At 40.8% G+C, this 20,247-nt stretch overlaps 1 long non-coding RNA gene across 1 annotated transcript in view; it reads right to left on the minus strand.

The window, feature by feature from the left end:
• LOC140712313 (uncharacterized) overlaps window positions 1-78 on the minus strand; it is a 36,580-nt gene extending 36,502 nt beyond the window's left edge. The window contains exon 1 of the long non-coding RNA XR_012093840.1: window positions 35-78. This is a non-coding gene — a long non-coding RNA (uncharacterized lncRNA). The remainder of the gene's footprint in view (window positions 1-34) is intronic.
• Window positions 79-20,247: the final 20,169 nt, after the last annotated feature.

Here is a 20,247-nt window from a genome sequence, read left to right on the forward strand (position 1 = left end):
GCTGCTGCGTGCTCTCAGTTGGATATTTCTTTACCTTTGGTTATAATTTAGATGGCTCTATGGGAAGAGACGGGTGTTGTCCTAACAGATCATGCCTTCTGAACTAGATCCTGGCCTCCAAGATTCTACTTCTCCATTAGATTCTAGAACCTAAAAGGCTTCAATATAGAATATTAAATACTCCAGGAGTAGAGCCTGGGATTGGTAGATTTAGGGGGGAAAAATAGAACACCCAGTTAAATTAAAATTTCAGAAACACAATGAACAATTGGGACATACTTACCCTAAAAAGATCCTTGTTGTTTACCTGAAAGTCAAATTTCTAATGGACATCCTGAATTTTATCTAGTTACCCCATATAAATGTTCTCCTTCCCCAAAGTACTATTGATGCCAGTTAAAGAACATGGATATTGCAACTAGAGAAAAATAAACTGCTTCTCTTTTTAACATAAAGTTATTTTTTAATCATTGAGATAAAATAGCAGCATGGTGGCTCACACCTGTAATCCCGCACTTTGGGAGGCCCAGGCAGGAGGATTGCTTGAGCTTAGAAGTTTGAGACCAGCCTGGGCAAATCCTGTCTTTACAAAAAAAATTTTTAATTAAATTATAAAAAGATAAAATAGCATAAGAATACTCTGAGTAAGAGGTTTTCCAAATATTATGGGGATAAAATAAGGCAAATTATATCAAGGTTATAATTTAAAGGTAGAATGGAAGGTTGGTGGAATTATCCAGTTTAGTCATTCAGATATTTGGTAAGCACCACATTAGATAAGCACCATCTATGCTGGACACGGGGAAGAAGATGAAAAAGACACAGCCCCTGTTCCCAAGAAGCTTACAGTCTAGTAGAGGAAAGAGACAAAAAGAGATGATAAACCTGTGATATAAATAAGAATATAAAGGAAATGGGGATTTCATGCCTGTCCTCTCCCTTCTCCCCTGCCCCCCAGCAAAGCCTACAGTGCCTGGTCTCATCACTAATGAGATGTGACTATCACATGAAGAGATTTATTTACAAGAAATAGACTAGAACTGTCTGCACTGATTCTTGATAAACATCAAAACCTATACATTGTCTACCAGATAATAAAATGTCAAAGCTGGTAATAACCTTGGCGATCTCATCCAGCATGTGCGTTTTATGAACAGAAGCCTGCCATCCCCCAGCCAGCAGGCATCAAAGCAGCTTACCAACTTTATCCAGAGTTTTTCCTGGCTGCTGCTTCCTTAGGTGAGGTCTGGCCATGAAGATGGTTTGGCCCATATCTATTTCCAAATAATTTATTAATTCACGCTTCCAGGGACCAAAACTATTAAAGCAGAAAGAATTATCAAAAGAGTTACAAGAAAGCCTGCTGCCCACATTGGAACTAACACTCCAACCAGAGTAACATGCACAGGGAGCTTAGGAAAGTAAAGGAAAAAAGTTATTAACATCAGAGGTGATGCTTCCACCTTATTCAGCAAATAATATCTACTCATCCCATCCTTTGCCCTCATATAGTTGCTTCAAAAGGTTCATCTCTGAACTTTGATACAAACTGACCAGGAAAATTCACATTGTGTTGACAACTGGTTCACAGAAGCAGGTAGAGGGTAGACAACGACTGATAAACTACTCATGTTAGCTCTTTATGCTGAAAGTCCTAGTTGTTACGTTAACTTAAAAGAATAAAGAGGGGGAAGAAGAAAGAAGAATAGAGCTGAGATCCAGTCCCTGAGAAAAGGAGAAAATGGCATCAAAGTAGTAGAGAATATGTCTTCATTTTCCTCTAACTTCCAGTTCTTCCAATCTCTCCTTCCCTAGGACATCTTCCTCTTCGAAGTCCTTGATGTCATGTTGAGAAAGTCTCCTCTCCCTCTCCCATGTTCCCATATATGCAAGTGTAATATAGGCTGATCTCTTCTAGAAATAGGAAAATTGATTAAGATCATTCTCAATAAAACGTGAGTGATCAATAGTTTTCAACCTTCTCAATCCACCCAGTAGCACCTCCCTGTTCTAACAAAACTGGTGAAATTTCAGATAGAAACACAGAGATACTTTTAATCATCAAGGGTTTAGGTTGGGTGCCGAAGCTCACACCTGTAATCTCAGCACTTTGGGAGGCTGAGATGGGAGGATGGTTTGAGCCCAGGAGATCAAGGCTCCAGTGAGCTGTGTTTGCACCACTGCACTCCAGCCTGGGCAACAGAGAACGACACTGTCTCAAACACATACACACACACACATGCAAGGTTTATTTCTCTGCCCACCCCTCCACACATGCTCACATACATCTGTAACAGTGAGATATAAGGGATCTCTGGACAATTTTTATGGTACATACTTACCACTCCCCAGTTTACTACCCTCCATCTCAGTAAAATGCCCAATACTCATTTACATTTTGCACCTACTTATTCAAAACACTCAATATTTATATATATTTTATTATTGCGGAAAGTATTTGTTATGTATTATGGCTAGGACTCCCTGTCCTGAGGTTGGCTCATTTTGCTCTGTTGGGCCATATCCTGCTGCAGTCAGCCTTTGTGTTTGAATCTACTCTGTGACCTAGGCCAAAACTCTATGGTCAGACAGGCTCTTTCCTAATGGAAGAAAGGACTATGGCTGCACTAGTGTACACCTGCCCACTTCCATTCCCACAGCCACTGGAATTTGTTCAGGAACGTGTCCAGTCAAAGACAACATGCTGCAATGAGATCCCTGCTGGGAACTCTAGGAAAAGGACTTCACTCATTCTCATGGAACATTAGCTTGTGTGGGTTGAGTCTACTGCTGTCTATTGCTACCATGAAGGGAGAGTGAGAATAGAGCTACAACAAGGAAAGGTAAGATGAAAATGGAAATCAGGTCCTTGTGACATCATTTAAGCTCATATGTCAAACTAAACTATACTCAAAATAAGCCCTACTACTGAACTTTTTAGTTTTGTGAGCATTAAGTTCCTCCTTTCCTTATGCAGTTTAGATTTGATTTTCTATCACTTGCAATCAAACGAAGTTGATATCATTAGTATACTTAGGAATATCTGAGACAATAGGTGAGCTATGCCTCTCTAAAAGCAGGGCCGAGTGCCAGAAAGATTCCTTAAAATCAAAACTATAATTTCCTTAATTAAAATTTCAATAAAAGGTCTAGAAGAGAAAGTTGAGAAAATGTCTCAGAATGTAAACCAGAAAGATGAAACCATGAAAATACAAGAAAAAAGTTGGAGAATGGAGATGAACTGAGGAAGCCCAGTATTAGTCAATAGTCATTACAGGAGAAAAAAAGAGACAACTAACTGGGAGAAAATAGAAGAAAATTCATAGAGCTAAAAAGATGAAAGTGTACAGCACAGAATGCCATTAGGATAAATAAAAAGATTTATACCGAAGTGTATCCTTATAGACCTACAGGACTCCAAGGAAAAGGTGAATATCCTAAAGCTTCTAGAGTTATAAACAGGTTCCCTACAAAAGAATGGAATTTTACATAATATTAGATTTCTCAACAGGGTCCCTGAATATTAGAAGACAATGTCTTTCAAATTTGGAAGAAAAAAAAAACGGTATGGACCTACAATTCTATACTACATAGTACTGTACGTTCTGACCAATGCGATAAGAAAAATATAACGACTGGAAGGAAAAAGATCAAACTGATTATTTGTAGATGCTTTCATCTCCAAAGCAGTTAACTCTTAGACCTCATAAGAGAGTTGAGAAAAGTTCCCAACTAAAAGATCAACTCATCAGTAGTGTTGTTCTGCACTCACCATTTAGAAAAGATAATTGAAAGTAAGCTACCGTTCACAGCAGCAACAAAATCAAGTGTGAGGAAAAAAAGCTTTATAGATATAAAAGTACTATTTTGACACACCCTTCTGGAAAAATTACATAGTATCCGAAAAAAATGACACCAACCCAGGGAGTGCAATAAAAAGAAATTCCCGGATGGCAGCTCTGTGACTGGAACACAAAGTTAGAAGGTATGAAAAAGAACACTTTCAATGTCGGAATGGACTTCATTCTACAAATCATAGATTAGGAGGCTGAAAGAACTTACTGAGATGGCCAAGAAGCATTATTTTTTTCTCAACAAGAATTTTAAAAGCCACTCTAGAACTCTGAGAAAAAAATTGAGAAATTACAAAAAAGTCATCAGCCAAATAGGAAGCATTCTCCTTCAAAGGCACAGGTTTAGTGAAGCAGGAGTATATTTCCTTCTCTGCTGTTCCAATCCTACTGACTCAGTGGTAAATAATATTACATGTTTACATAATAAGACTCTATATTTAAATCTCATAATGCTAATAATTTAAATGCTGCATTTATTTCTAACTTGTTTATTTGTTTGTTTTAGAAATGGGATCTCACTGTGTCGCCCATGCTGTGTCACCCACACAGTGGTGTCATCATAGCTCACTGCAGTTTCCAACTTCTGGGCTCAAGCAATCCTCCTGCCTCAACCTACTAGGTAGCTGGCATTACAGGTACTGGCTGTACCTGGCTTATTTATTTTATTTTTGTTTTTTGAAACAGTGTCTCACTGTCACACAGGTTGGAGTACAGTGGCACAATCTTGGCTCACTGCAGCCTCGACCTCCTGGGCTCAGGCGACCTTCTCACTTCAGTCTCTCAAGTAGCTGGGATTGCAGGCTCACTCTATCATGCCTGGCTAATTTTGTGTAGAGACAAGGTTTTGCCATGTTGCCCAGGCTGGTCCCGAACTCTGGGCTCAAGCTATTCTCCCGCCTAGACCTCCCAAAGTGCTAGGATTAAAGGTGTGAGCCACTATGCCCGGTTTATTTTTTATTGATACATAATATTTAAAAATCAATGGGGTACATGTGATGTTTTGTAACATGCATAGAATGTGTAATTATCAGGTCAGGTGAGGGTATTGAGGTGTCATTCATCACTTTGAGCATTTATCATTTCTACATATTGAGAACAACTCAAGTCCTCTCTTCTAGCTACATTGAAGTATACCATACACTGATATTAATGATAATCACTCTTCTCTGCTATGAAAAAATAGAACTTCTACCTTTTATCTAACTGTATGTGTATACCCCTTAACTTACCTCTTTTCATACGCCAATCCCACCCACCCACCTTTGATACCTATCATTCTACTCTCTATCTGTATGAGACCAACTATTTTAGCTCCCACAAATGAGTAAGAACATGCAATATTTGTCTTTCTAGGCCTGGCTTATTTCATTCAACATGATGACCTCCAGTTCCACCATGGTTTTTTTGTTTTGTTTTGTTTTGTTTTTTTGAGACAGCATCTTGCTCTGTTGCCCAGGCTGAAGTGCAGTGGCACAATCTTGGCTTGCTGCAACCTCCACTTCCTAGGCTCAAGCAATTATTGTGCTTCTTGGTCTCCTGAGTAGCTGGGACTACAGGTGCCCGCCACCACATCTGGCTAAGTTTTACATTTTTAGTAGAGATGGGGTTTCACCATGTTGGCCAGGCTGATGTCGAACTCCCAGGCTCAAGTGAGCCTCCTGCCTTGACCTCCCAAAGTGCTGAGATTACAGGTGTGAGCCACCAAGCCCAGCCTTATTTCATGATTTTTTAATGGTTTAATAGTATTTCATTGTGTATATATACCACATTTTCTTTATCCAGTTATCCATTGACGGACATTTAGGTTGATTATATATCTTTGCTATTGTGAATAGTATTGCAATAAACAGGCAAGTGCAGGTCCCTTTGATACATTAATTCCTTTTCCTTTGGGTAGGTACCCAGGAGTGGGATTGATGGATACTATGGTAGTTCTATTTTTAGTTTTCTGAGAAATTTCCATACTGTTTATCATAGAGGTTGTACTAATTTACATTCCCACCAACAGTGCATGAGAATGCCCTTTTCTCCACATCCTTACCACCATCTGTTATTTTTTGACTTTTTAGTAATAGCCATTCTAGCAGGATAAGTTGATATCTCATGGTGGTTTTGACTTGAATTTCCCTGATGACTAGTGATGTTGAACATTTTTTCATATACCTGTTGGCCATTTGTATGTCTTCTTTTGACAATTGTCTATTCATGTATTTGCCCGCTTTTTAATGGGATATTATTATTATTATTGAGTTCCTTGAATTCCTTGTATATTCTGGATATTAATCCCTTATCAAATGAATAGTTTGCAAATATTTTCTCCCATTCTGCAGGTTGTCTGTTCATTCTGTTGACTGTTACCTTTGCTGGCAGAAGCGTTTTAGTTTAATTAAGTCCCATTTGTCTATTTTTGTTTTAGGTGTCTGTGTTTTGTCTTTTTTTGTCTTAACCACAAAATCTTTGCATAGGCCAGTATCCTGAAGTGCTTTCCCTATGTTTTCTTGTATTCGTTTTATAGGTTCAAGTCTTATATTTAAGTCTTAAATCCATCTTGAGTAGATTTTTTTTTGTATATGGTGAGAGATAGGGGTCTAGTTTTATTCATTTGCATATGGATATCCAGTTTTTCCAGCACCATTTATTGAAGAGGGTGTCATTTCCCCAGTGTATGTTCCTGGTGCTTTTGTCAAAAATCAGTTGACTGTAAATACGTGGCTTTATTTCTGGGTTCTCTATTCTGCTCTATGTGTCTATTTTTATACTGATAACATACTGTTTTGGTTACTGTAGCCTTGTAATGTATTTTTGAAGTAAGGTAGTATGATGTTCCAGCTTTGTTCTTTTTGCTCAGGATTGCTTTCGTTATTTGGGCTCTTTCTGTTGTTGTTGTTCCATATGAATTTTCTAGTTTTTTTTTCTAATTCTGTGAAAAGTGACTTTGGTATTTTCATAGGGATTGCATCGAATCTGTAGATTGTTTGAGGCAATGTAGTCATTTTATTAATTGGTCAACTTGGTAATTTCCAATCCACGAACCTGGAATGTCTTTCCATTTGCTTGTGTCCTCTTTAATTTCTTTCATCAGTATTTTGTAGTTCTCCTTGTAGAGGGCTTTCACCTTCTTGGTTAAATTTACTTTTAGGTTTTTTTTGTAGCTATTTTAAATGAGATTGCCTTCTTGATTCCTTTTTTGGCTATTTCGTTATTGGTGTATAGAAGTACTACTGATGTCTCTAAAACAACCATTAGATTTTTTAGAATTTTAAAAATAAAGAAATGCTATTGATTTTTGTAATGTTGACTTCATCTGCAACTCCTAGCCTCAAGCGCTTCTCTCACTTCAGCCTCCCAAGTAACTGGAATTACAGACACACTATATGTTGATTTTGTTCACTGAAACTTTTCTGTATTTGTTCATCAGTTCTAAGAGGTTTTTGGTGGAGTCTTTTGGTTTTTCTGAATGTAAAATCATGTCACTACAAAGAGGAGCGGTATGACTTCCTTTTTTTTTTTTCTTTTGAGACGGGGTCTCACTCCATTTTGCCCAGGCTAGAGTGCAGTGGTGCGATTGCGGCTCACTGCAACCTCCATCTCCTGGGTTCAAGTGACTCTCCTGCCTCAGCCTCCCCACTAACTGGGACTACAGGCACACAACACACCTCCACGTCTGGCAAATTTTTTGTATTTTTCATAGAGACAGTGTTTCATCATGTTAGCCAGGATGGTCTTGATCTCCTGACCTCATGATTTGCCCACCTTGGCCTCCCAAAGTGCTGGGATTACAGGCGTGAGCCACTGCACCTGGCTCATTTCCTCTTTCCGAATTTGGATGCTGATATGGTTTGGATGTTTGTCCATATCTAAAGTTGAAATATAATCCCCAATGTTGTAGGTGAGGCCTGGTGGAAGGTGTTTGGATCGTGGAGGCAGATCCCTCATGAATGGCTTAGCACCATCCCCTTGGTGATGAGTGAGTTCTTGCTCAGTTAGTTCACATGAGATCTAGTAGCTTAAAAGTCTGAGATCTCCCTCTTCTTCTTGCTTCTTGTCTCACCATGTGATACATCTGCTCCCGCTTCGCCTTCCACCAATATTGAAAGCTTCCTAAGACCCTCACTGGGAGCAGATGTTAGCACCATGCTTCCTGTACAGCCTGCAAGCCATGACTTAATTCAACCTCTTTTCTTTATCAATTACCCAGCCTCAGATATTTCTTTATAGCAGTGAAAGAATGGACTAACATAGATGCCTTTTATTTCTTTCTCTTGCTGATTGCTCTGGCTAAGACTTCCGGAACGATGCTGAATAGGGTTGGTGAAAGTAAGCATCTTTGTCTTGTTCCAGTTCTTACAGGAAAGGCTTTCAACTTTACCCCATTCACTAAGACATTAGCTGTGGGTTTGTCATACATGGCCTTTTTCAGTTTGAGGTATGTTCCTCCTATACCTACATTGTGGAGCATTTTATCATGAAATAATGTTAAATTTTACTAAATGCTTTTTCTGCATCTATTGAAATGATTATACAGTTTTTCTTTGATTCTGTTGATGTGATGTATCATATTTATTTATTTGCACCTGTGCATGGTAGCTCACACCCAGCACTTTAGGAGGCCAAGGTATGAGGAATTCTTGAGTCCTGGAGTTCAAGACCAGCCTGAGCAACAGAGCAAGACCCGGTCTCTACAATAATTTTTTTTTTAATTAGCTGGGCATGGTGGTGTGCATCTGTAGTCTCAGCTACTCAGGAGGCTGAGGCAGAAGGATCACTTGAGTTCAAGAGGTTGAAGCTAAAGTGAGCCATGATCATGCCATTCTACTCCAGCCTGGGCAAAAGAGAGAGATCCTGCCTCTAAAAACATTTTTTAATTAAAAATCTAAAAAAATAATCCCAGCACTTTGGGAGGCCGAGACGGGTGGATCACGAGGTCAGGAGATCGAGACCATCCTGGCTAACACGGTGAAACCCCGTCTCTACTAAAAAATACAAAAAACTAGCCGGGCGAGGTGGCGGGAGCCTGTAGTCCCAGCTACTCGGGAGGCTGAGGCAGGAGAATGGCATAAACCCGAGAGGCAGAGCTTGCAGTGAGCTGAGATCCGGCCACTGCACTCCAGCCGGGGCGACAGAGCAAGACTCCGTCTCAAAAAAAAAAAAAAAAAATCTAAATAAAAAAAAAAATAGTGATTTGTATATGTTAAGCCATGTTTGCATCCCTGGCATAAATCCCAAATTGTCTTGATGCATTATCTTTTTACATGCGGTTGAATTTGGTTTGACAGCTTGTTTTTTGTTTCTTGTGTTTTTGTTTTGTTTTGGTTTGGTTTTTTGAGACAGAGTCTCACTGTCACCCAGGCTGGAGTGAAGTGGCGTAATCTCAGCTCACTGCAACCTCTGCCTCCTGGATTCAAGTGATTCTCCTGCCCCAGCCTCGCAAGTAGCTGGGATTACAGGCATGCATCACCATGCCCTGCTAATTTTCGTATTTTTAGTAGAGACGGGGTTTCGCCATGTTGGCCAGGCTGGTCTCAAACTCCTGGCTTCAAGTGATCCGCCCGCCTTGGCCTCCCAAAGTGCTGGGATTACAGGTGTGAGCCATTGCATCTGGCCGATTTGACAGTATTTTTTGAGGATTTTTGTATCTGTGTTCATCAATGATATTGGCCTGTAGTTTTCTTCTTTTGTTGTATCCTTCTCTGGTTTGATATCAGGGTAATGCTGTCCTCACAGAATAACTTAGGGAGAATTTTCTCTTCTTCAATTTTTTGGAATAATTTTAGAAGGATTGATATTAGTTCTCTATGTTTGGTAGAATTTGGCAGTAAATTCATCCTGCCCTAGGTTTTTCTTTGCTGGGAGACTTTCTATTACTGATTCGATCTCACTACTCATTATTGGTTTATTCAGATTTTCTATGTTTTCCTCATTCAATCTAGGTAGGTTGTATGTTTCAAGGAATTTAACCATTTTCTCTAGGTTTTCCAGTTTCTTAGTGTACAGATGTTCATAATAGTATCTGGTGATCTTTTGTATTTCCATTGTGCCAATTGTAATGTCTCCTTTTCCATTTCTGATTTTGTTTATTGGGTCTTCTCTCTTCTTTCCTTGGTTTGTGTAGCTAGCAGTTTACCAATTTTACTTATCTTTTCAAAGAATCAACTTTTTTTCATTGATCCTTTGAATTTTTTTTAAGTTTCCATTTTATTTAGTTCTGATCTTTATTATTGCTTTCCTTCTGATTTTGGATTTGGTCTGTTTGCTTTTTGAGTTTCTAAGATGCATTATTAGATTGTTTATCTGAAATATTTTTACTGTTTTGATACAGGTGTTTATTGCTATAAGCTACCTTCTTAGTACTGCCTCTGCTGTGTTGCACAGATTATAGTATATTGATTTTCATTTTTAAGAAATTGTTTTATTTTCATCTTAATTTCTTTGTTGACTCAATGTTCATTCAGGAGCATGTGTTCAATTTCCATGTATTTGTATAGTTTCCAAAGATTCTCTTGGTATTGATTTCTAGTTTTATCCCACTGTGTCTAAGAAGATACTTGATATGATTTCAGTTTTTCTAAATTTGTTGAGACTTGTTTTGTGGCCTGACATATGGTCTATCCTAGAGAGTGTTCCATGTGCTGATGAAAAGAATGTGTATTTTGTAGTTGTTAAATAAAATGTTCTGTAAATGTCTGTTTAGAGCCATTTGTTCTAAAGTCCAGTTAAAATCCATTGTTTTTTTGTTGATTTTCTGCCTAGATGATCTGTCTAATGACGAAAGTGGGGTGTTGAAGTCTCCCACTATTATTGTATGGGAGTCTCTCTCTTTAGATCTAGTAATATTTGCTTTATGAATCTGGTGCTCCATTGTTGGGTGCACATATATTTAGCTTGTTATTTCCTTCTGCTGAATTGATCCATTTATTATTACATAATGACCTTCTTTGTCTGTTTTACTGTTTTAGCTTAATGTCCTGTTTACCTGATATAAGTATACTTACTACTGCTTGCTTTTGGTTTCCGCTTGCATAGAATATCTTTTTCCATCTGTTTACTTTTATTCTATACATATCTCGACAAGTAAAATCAATTTCTTCTAAACAGCATGTAGTTGGATCATTGTTTTAATCCACTCAGCCAGTGTATATCTTTTAAGTGAAGAATATAATCCATTTATATTCAAGATTATTATTGATATGTGAGGTTTTTGTCTGTTACATTGTTAATTATTCACTGGTTGTTTTGTACATTCTTTGTTCCTTTCTTTTTCTCTTATTGTCATTTTGGTTTGGTGGTTATCTGTAGTGGTACCATTTGAGTCCTTCTCTTTCTCATTTGTGTGTTTGCTTTCCTAGTGAGTTGTATACTTTTGTGTGTTTTCATGATGGTAAATGTCATCCTTTTGCTTTCAGATTTAGGAATCCCTTGAGCATTTTTGTAGGGCTAGAGTGGTGATGATTAATTCTCCTACTTTTATTTATCTAAGAAAGACTTTTTGTCCTTCATTTGTAAAGGATCATTTTGCTGTATATGTTATCTTGGCTGGCAGTTGTTTTCTTTCAGCACTTTAAATACATTATCCCATTCTCTCCTGGCCTGTAACACTTCTGCTGAGAAACCTGCTATTAGTCTGTTTGCCTTATGGGTAGTCCTTTAAAGGTAACTAGACACTTTTCTCTTGCTGTTTTTAGAATTTGTCATTGACTTTCAACATTTTGACTATAACGTGCTGTAGAGAAGATCTTTTGCATTGTATCTGTTTGGGGATTACTGGGCCTCCTGTATCTGGATGTCTAAATCTCTTGTTGTACTTGGGAAGTTCACATCTATTATTTCATTACATTGATATTTGAATGCTTTCATTCTTCATTCGCCTTCTAGGATACCAATAATTTCTTTATATGGTCACTTTATGGTCTCCTATCTATCAAGAAGGAAGGCTTTGTTCATTCCTTTTTATTGTTTTTCTTTATTTTTCTCTGACTGGGGTATTTCAAAAGATCTGTCTTTAAGTTCTGACATTTTTTTTTATTTTTTTATTTTTATTTTTTTGTAGAGACAGGACTCACCTGTCACCCAGGCTAAAGTGCACTGCAACCTTAAACTCCTGGGCTCAAGTGATCCTCCCACCTCGGCCTCCCCAAGGTTGGGAATACAGGTGTGAGCCACCATGCCCAGTGATTCTTTCTTTTGTTTGATCTACTCTATTGTTGAAGCTTTCAAATGTATTTTGTAATTAATTAAATGAATTATTCAGTTCCAGATTTTCTGTTTGGTTCTTTTTTATGATATCTATCTCCTTGGTAAATTTCTCATTCATATCCTGAATTGTTTTTCTGATTTATTTGTATGGTTTTTTCAGTTAGGTGCAAACCACCTGCTGGTCTACCCTTGTGCCTCAGCCCCTGGTGCAATGGCTTATGGTGGCTTACACCTGAGAGTCTCTTGTATCTAACTGAGTTTCTTTAGAATCAATAATTTTAATTCTTCTTCCAGGCTGTCATGAATTTCTTTTTGATTTGGATATATTTCTGGAGAATTATCGTGTTCCTTTGGAAGTATCATACTTCTCTGCTCTTCATGCTTCCTGTATCCGCATGTTAATATCTGCACATCTGGGCAGGGCGCGGTGACTCACGCCTGTAATGCCAGCACTTTGGGAGGCAGAGGTGGGCGGATCACGAGGTCAGGAGATCAAGACCATCCTGGCTAACACGGAGAAACCCCGTCTCTACTAAAAATACAAAAAAGAAATAGCCGGGTGTGGTGGCGGGCGCCTGTAGTCCAAGCTACTCCGAAGGCTGAGGCAGGAGAATGGCGTGAACCCGGAAGGAGGAGCTTGCAGTGAGCTGAGATCGCGCTACTGCACTCCAGCCTGGGCGACAGAGCGAGCCTCAGTCTCAAAAACAAAACAAAACAAAACAAAACAAAATCTATACATCTGGTGTATTAGCCGCTTCTTCCAATTTTTTGAATTTGCTTTCATATGGGGAGGACTTTCTCCTGAGGATGAATCCATGATGATAGTTGGGTAAAACACTTTGATTTTTATTCTGGGTCTGTGCAACAATGTAGTCTCTGTATGATTTCTTTGGCTATAAACAGTATCAGAGTAGTCAAGATTTCTTTGGTGGCATATAGTGTGGTATTTGTGGAGGCTGCGTGCAGTTTTATTAGGGACTGGGATGTCAGGTAGCCCAGTCTTTGGGCTCTAGTGGTGGGAGCCATGGGCTGATCATGCCTGTCCTTTGGTGGCATATGCTGGCACCAGTGTTAGCAGTGTTAGCAGGTACATGTGGATCAATTTTTGGGCCTTACTCAGATGCTGGTAGTGGCATCCATGGACCAGGCAGGTAGGCAGGTTCTCAGGCACCTGGGCAACCAGTGTGGTGTGGGTTGTGGCAGTGACAGGATGACCCTCCATGCCTCATGCCATGCAGTGTGCACTGATGTTGGTGGTGGCTGCAATGGGCTGGGCAAGCCAGTCTCCAGGCCCACAGGTGGCACACGCAGGTAAGTGCCAGCTGTGGTTTTAGTGGCCGGGTGGGTAGGCCCAATTTCAGACCCTCAGGAGAGTGTTCAGGTACCAATGATGGTGGGTTGGGCTGGTTAATAACCTGGCTCTGATTGGGTGCTCTGGTATGAAGTGGGATGATTTGTTCTCAAAACCCCCAATCATGTGTACAGGAGGTGGATGTGGTAGGTAAGGACAAGGCAATCTCCAAGCCACCAGCAGAATGCTCGAGTGGCGGACAGCAGCAGCTCTGCTGTTGCTCTGCCACAGGGTGTGAGGGAGTGCTACATTTGGTGATAGCAGCCTAGGCCAGCAGCTGGGGAGCACACATGCCATTCATGCCTCAGCTCCTGGTGCAGCAGCCCACAGTCGCTTGTACTTAAGCACCAGGGTTAACAGCCAGCTCTTCTCATATGCCTCAGTCCCAGCACCAGAGGGCTCCAGAACAGTGAGGAGTTTGTGGGGATGGGGCTCTAGAATGGCACCTCACTTGCACCTCAGTCCTAAAGGCAGCTGCACACCTCAGCCATGCCTTCACCCCCAGTGCAGTAGCTACAGTTGCTTGCACCTAAGCCCCAAAGCCACAGCCTGTGTTTCTCTCGCACTTTAGACCTGGCACCACTGGGTTCCAGGCAGTCTACGGAGGATAGAGTTCTAAAATGGTACCTCGCAAAAAACATCCCATGCTCTGTTCTCACTCACAAGTGGGAGTTGAACAGTGAGAACATATGGGCATATGGAGGGGAACATCACACACTGGGGCCTGTCAGCGGGTAGGGGTAAAGGGGAGGGGTAGCATTAGGAGAAATACCTAATGTAGATGACGGGTTGATGGGTGCAGCAAACCACCATGGCACATGTATACCTATGTAACAAACCTGCACGTTCTGCACATGTATCCCAAAACTTAAGTATAATTTTAAAAATCTCAAATTTTAATTGGAAAAAAAATCCCATGCTCATAATTAGAATAATTAATATCATTTCAATGACCATACTGCCCAAAGCAATCTATAGATTCAATGCAATCCCCATCAAAATACCAACGTCATTTTTCTTTTTTTTTTGAGACATAGTTTTGTGCTTGTCACCCAGGATGGAGCGCATTGGTGCCATCAGCTGACTGCAACCTCCACCTCCAGGGTTCGAGCGATTCTCCTGCCTCAGCCTCCCCAGTAGCTGGGATTACAGATGCCCACCATCACACCTGGCTTTTTTTTTTTTTTTTTTTTTGTATTTTTATTAAAGATGGGGTTTAACTATGTTGGCCAGGCTTGTCTCGAACTTAGGTGATCCACCCGCCTTGGCCTCCCGAAGTTCTGGGATTACAGGCATGAGCCACGATTCCCAGCCCAATGTCATTTTTCATAGAATTAGAAATAACAATCCTAAAATTCACATGGAATCAGAAAAGAGTCCAAATAGCCAAAGTAATGTTGAACAAAAAGAACAAAGCTAGAGGCATCACATTACCCAACCTCAAATTATATTCCAAGGATATAGCAACCCAAACAGCATAGTACTGGCATAAAAATAGACACATAGATCAATGGAATAGAATAGAGAACCCAGAAATAAAGCCACATATTTATGGCCAACTGATTTTAGACAAAGGTGCCAAGAACACACACTGGGGAAAGGACACCCTCTTCAATAAATGGTGCTGAGAAAATTGGATATCCATATGCAGAAGAATTAAACTAAATCCCTATCTGCCACCATATACAAAAGTCTACTCAAGATGGATTGAAGACTTAAATGTAAGACCTGAAACTATTTAAAAATACTAAGGGAAAACTTTTCTGGACATTGGTCTAGGCAAAGAATTGCCTTTGGAGGTCTTAGAATACCTAAGACCTCAAAAGAATAAACAACAAAAACAAGGCGCAAATGGGACTTCATTAAACTAAAGAGCTTCTGCACAGCAAAAGAAACCATCAACAGAGTGAACAGACAACATGCAGAATGGAAGAACTTTGCATTCAATAGAGAACTAATATTCAGAATGTACTTAACTCGATAACAACAAAAAACAAGTAACACCATTATAAGTGGGTAAAGGACATGAATAAACATTTTTCAAAAGAAGACACACAAATAGCCAACATGCATATGAAAAAATACTCAACATCACTAACCATCAGAGGAATGCAAATTTAAACCACAAAGAGATATCATCATACATCAGTGAGAATGACCATTATTAAAAAGTCAAGAAATAACAAATGTTGGCAAGTGTATTAGTCCGTTTTCATGCTGCTGATAATGACATACCCAAGACTGGGGAAAAAAATAAGTTGAATTGGACTTGCAGTTCCACATGACTGGGAAGGCCTCAGAATCATGGTGGGAGGCGAAAAGCACTTCTTACATGGTGGCAGCAAGAGAAAAATCAGGAAGGAAAAAAAAGCAGAAACCCCTGATAAACCCATCAGATCTCATGAGACTTATTCACTATCACAAGAATAGCATGGGAAAGAACAGCCCCCATGATTTAATTACCTCCCCCTAGGTCCCTCCCACAACATGTGGGAATTCTGGGAGATACGATTCAAATTGAGATTTGGGTGGGGACAGAGCCAAACCATATCAGTGAGGATGCTGAGTAAAGGGAACATTTATAGACTGTTGGTGGGAATGTAAATTAGTACAATCTCTATCAAAAGCAGTATGGAGATTTCTGAAACAACAATAAAAATAGAACTACTATTTGATCCAGCAATCACACTAGCCAATGGAAAATCATTATATCAAAAAGATACCTGTATTTGTATGTGTATCAGTACTATTCACAACAGCAAAGGTATGTAATCCACCTAACAGTTCATCAACAAATTATTGGATAAAGAAATATGCCAGGCAGCTGGGTACAGTGGCTCATGCTTTTAATCACAGCATTTTGGGAGGCCGAGGCAGGTGGATCACTTGCGATGAGAAGTTCAAGACCAGCCTGGAAAACATAGTGAAACCCTGTAATCCTAGCTACTCATTTGGCTTAGGCAGAAGGATCACTTGAGCCTAGGAGGCAAAGGCTGCACTCCAGCCTGGGTGACAGAATAAGAGTCTGTGGAGAAGAAGAAGAAGAAGGAGAAGAAAGAAGAAAGAAGAAAGGAAAAGGAGAAGGAGGAGAAGAAGAAGAAAGAAGAGGAGGAGGAGGAGGAAGAAGGAGAAGAAGAAGGGGGGAAGGAGAGGAGGAGGAGGGGGGAGAGGCAGAGGGAAGAGGGGGAGGGGGAGGGGGAAAGGAGGGGGAGGAGGAGAAAAGAGGAGAAGGAGGAGGACAAAGAGGAGGAGGAGAAGGAGGACAAGAAGGGGAAGAAGGGAAAGAGGGGAAAGAAGAAGAAGAGGAGGAGGAGGAGAAGGGGGAGGGGGAGGAGGAGGAAGGTGCAGGGGAAGGGGGAAGAGAGAAGCGAAGAAAGAAGAGGAGGAAGAGGAAGAAGAACTATGCAAAGGTTGCACTTCAGTCTGGGTGACAGAATGAGACAAGAAGAAGAAGAAGAGGAAGAAGAAGAATAGGAAGAAGAAGAAGAGGAAGAAGAAGAAGGAGAAGGAGAAGGAGAATAAGAAGGGGAGGAGGAGGCAGGGGAATGGGAAGAAGAAGAAGGAGGAGGAGGAGGAGATGGAGAAGGAAGGGGAGGGGGAGGGGAGAGGGAGGGAGAGAGGGAGGGGGAGGAGAAAGAAAGAAGAAGAGAAAGAGGAAGAACTATGCTGGGCACACTTGTAATCCCAGCACTTTGGGAGGCCAAGGCAGGAGGATCACTTAAGTCCAGGGATTCGAGATCAGCCTGGGCAACATAGTGGGATCCCTATCTGTACAAAAAATAAAAAATGAAAAAATTAGCCAGGTGTGGTGGCACATGCCTGTAGTCCCAGCTCCTTGGGAGGCTTAAGGTGGGAGAATTACTTGAGCCCAGGAGGTCGAGGCTGTAGTGAGCTGTGACCACACCACTGCACTCCAGCCTGGGCAACAGAATGAGATCCCCATCTTAAAAAAATAAAAATTAAAAAATTGCTAAAGGAAATACACGTATATTTATTATATACGCACACACACAATGAAATACTATTCAGTCATTTAAAAAAATAAATCATGTATTTCGCAGCAACATGGATGGAACTGGAGGCCATTAACTTAAGTGAAAAAACTCAGAAAGCCAAATACTACATTTTCTCACTTGCAAGTGGGAGCTAAATAATATGTAAACATGGACATAAAGTGTAGAATAATAGACATTGGAGTCTTGGAAAGGTGGAAGGGCAGGAGGAGGTGAGAGATGAAAAGTTAGTTATTGGGTACAATGTTCAAGTGACAGTTATGCTAAAAGCCCAGACTTCACCACTGTGCAGTATATCCATTTAACAAAACTGCACTTGTACTATGTAAATGTAGACACAATTTAACATTTAACCCTTCATTTCAAAAAATTGAGGCTGGGCACAGTGGCTCACACCTGTAGTGCCAGCACTTTTGGAGGCCGAGGTAGGTGGATTGCTTGAGCTCAGGAGTTCAAGACCGGCCTGGGCAACAAGATGAAACCCTGGCTCTACAAAAAATACAAAACTTAACCAAGTGTGGTGGTGTGCACCTGTAGTCCCAGCTACTTGGGAGGCTGAGGCAGGAGGATGGCTTGAGCCTGCAAGGCGGAGGTTGCAGTGAGCCAAGATCACACCACTGCACTCTAGCCTGGGTGACAGAGTGAGACCCTCTCTCAAAAAAAAAAAAAAAAAAAAAAATGAAAGAGTGGGCAAAAAGTAATCAATTGAGCAATAAAAAATAGATTTAAAAAGGGGGGAATCCCCAAAACAAAAGAATAAAATGACACCTTGCTGTAGCTGCTTAGACCTCAGGCATGTGAAGGACCCATTGCAAGCTTCCTCCCTGAGGAAGGGGCAGTGCAAGTTTTTTAGGGCTCTGGAATCAACTTGGCATTAACTGCCAAATATAGTCAACCCTCTAGAGGGTTTGTTTTTTCAGGCTTCTTTATGGATTATAAGGCTGTCACATTTCACTTTTTTCATGAGCATCATCTAAAACCCACACTAGAAGTTAATTCGCAAAACAGAAGCCTCACTGTGATGATGGGACACAGAGAGTCTAGAATCAGGAACGTACTGTTTGCCATTGAATTATCTGGCTGGGCCACGCATGTGGACAGGATGAGATTCTGACCATAAGAGGACAATTAATCAAAGATGCTCCCAAGGCCAGGTGCAGTGGCTCCTGCCTATATAGTCCCAACACTTTGGGAAGCCGAGGTAGGCAGATCACTTGAGGTTAGGAGTTTGAGAGTAGCCTGGCCAACATGGTGAAAACCCATCTCTACTAAAAATACAAAAATTAGCCTGGTGTGGTGGTGGGTGCCTGTAATCCTAGGTACTCAGGAGGCTGAAGCGGAAGAAACACTTGAACTCGGAAGGCAGAGGTTGCAGTGAGCTGAGATCATGCCATTGTTTCAAAAAATAGAAATAAAAACTAACAAAGATGCCCCTAAAAAACTATTCTGGGGTCAGCCCACCTAAAAGAGGAAGTGCTGCAAGGCATAGTCACAGCAAAGCACACCTCCAAACAAAGTGATACTACTATAAAAACAAGGGTAGAGAGGCCAATCTAATGCGTCAGTCAGACACATAGCAACTAATTCTAAACCCAGGAAAATTATACAGGTGAAGATCCTTGACTGCAGATATAGACAGGGCCTAAGAATCCCACATTATTCCTAACTAAAAGACGCTTGTCCTTTTACCAGAGAGCAGTGAGGAGCAGTGGCACAGATGCGACCCTGGGTGATTGCTGGCGACTGCCCCAGTTTGTCCCCAGTGTGTACACACAGGGTCGCATCTGTGTGCTGCTCCTCACTGCTCTCTGGTAAAAATATCTTGTTTCTCCCTGGCTCCAGAGATGGGTACGTGGTTAGGTTAATCCCAGAGCACCTCTGCATCCCAGCCACATTGCTGGGTAGGGTTGGACAATGGCCAACCTGTAGCTAGGAAGCAGACCTCCAGTTGCCTCCCAGATTGCAGCCCTAGATGGGGAGTTCTGGAGTAGCCTGAGCATTGGACCCCACCACTTGGAAAAAGCCCTTCCACAGTAGTCTATGGAGGCAAAAATGAAACTAATATGTGCATAAGTTCCAATGGCATTTAAATCTCTAGATCCAGTGGACCCTGGGGCAGGTTCTATGCCTGCCCTTTCTGCAGTTTATCTATAGGAACTGATGCATTCTTTTTGGCTTGAAAAATTCTTTTTGGCTTTAAAGTTGGGTGAAAGAGCACTAATGCCTATCATCTGCCTAACAATTTTATGGAAGACACTCACCTCTTTGGGGAAATAAATGTAACATAATCTTTTTTTTTTTCAAATGACTGCCTCAAGCACAACATTGAGTATCCCTCTCATCTTTTAAAAATATGCACAGATTAAATGCCTTTCAGTTGTTAAAGGGTCAGCAAAGTTTTTCTGTAAAGAGCTAGATAGTAAATATTTTAAGCTTTTTGGGCCACATATGATCTCTATTGCATATTCTTGTTTATTTTACAATCCTCTAAAAATGTCAGAACCATGAGCTGGGCTGCATCTGGCCCATGGGTTATTAAAACAGCTCAGCTTTGGGCTTCAATCTCATTGTCAGGATAGGCGCTTTGGGCCCTGAGAGCCCCGACGTGTTCCTGCTAAGTGGACTGGACTGCCAGGACTACATGTCCTTCGACACTGAGAAAATTCTGTAGCCAGTCCCACAGGCAGCTGAATAAGTCAGTAAGTCAGTGGGAAGTCCAGTATGACCAGCAGAGCTAGGAAGAGGGTAGGGCAAGCAAGTCCCCCAGGGCATAAGATTTAAGGAAGCTCTCCCTCTCAGGTGCCAATTCTGCATTTGCACAAACCTGTGAGTGAGT

Source organism: Chlorocebus sabaeus, chromosome 8 (assembly GCF_047675955.1).
Source record: "Chlorocebus sabaeus isolate Y175 chromosome 8, mChlSab1.0.hap1, whole genome shotgun sequence".
Classification (NCBI taxonomy): Eukaryota; Metazoa; Chordata; class Mammalia; order Primates; family Cercopithecidae; genus Chlorocebus; species Chlorocebus sabaeus.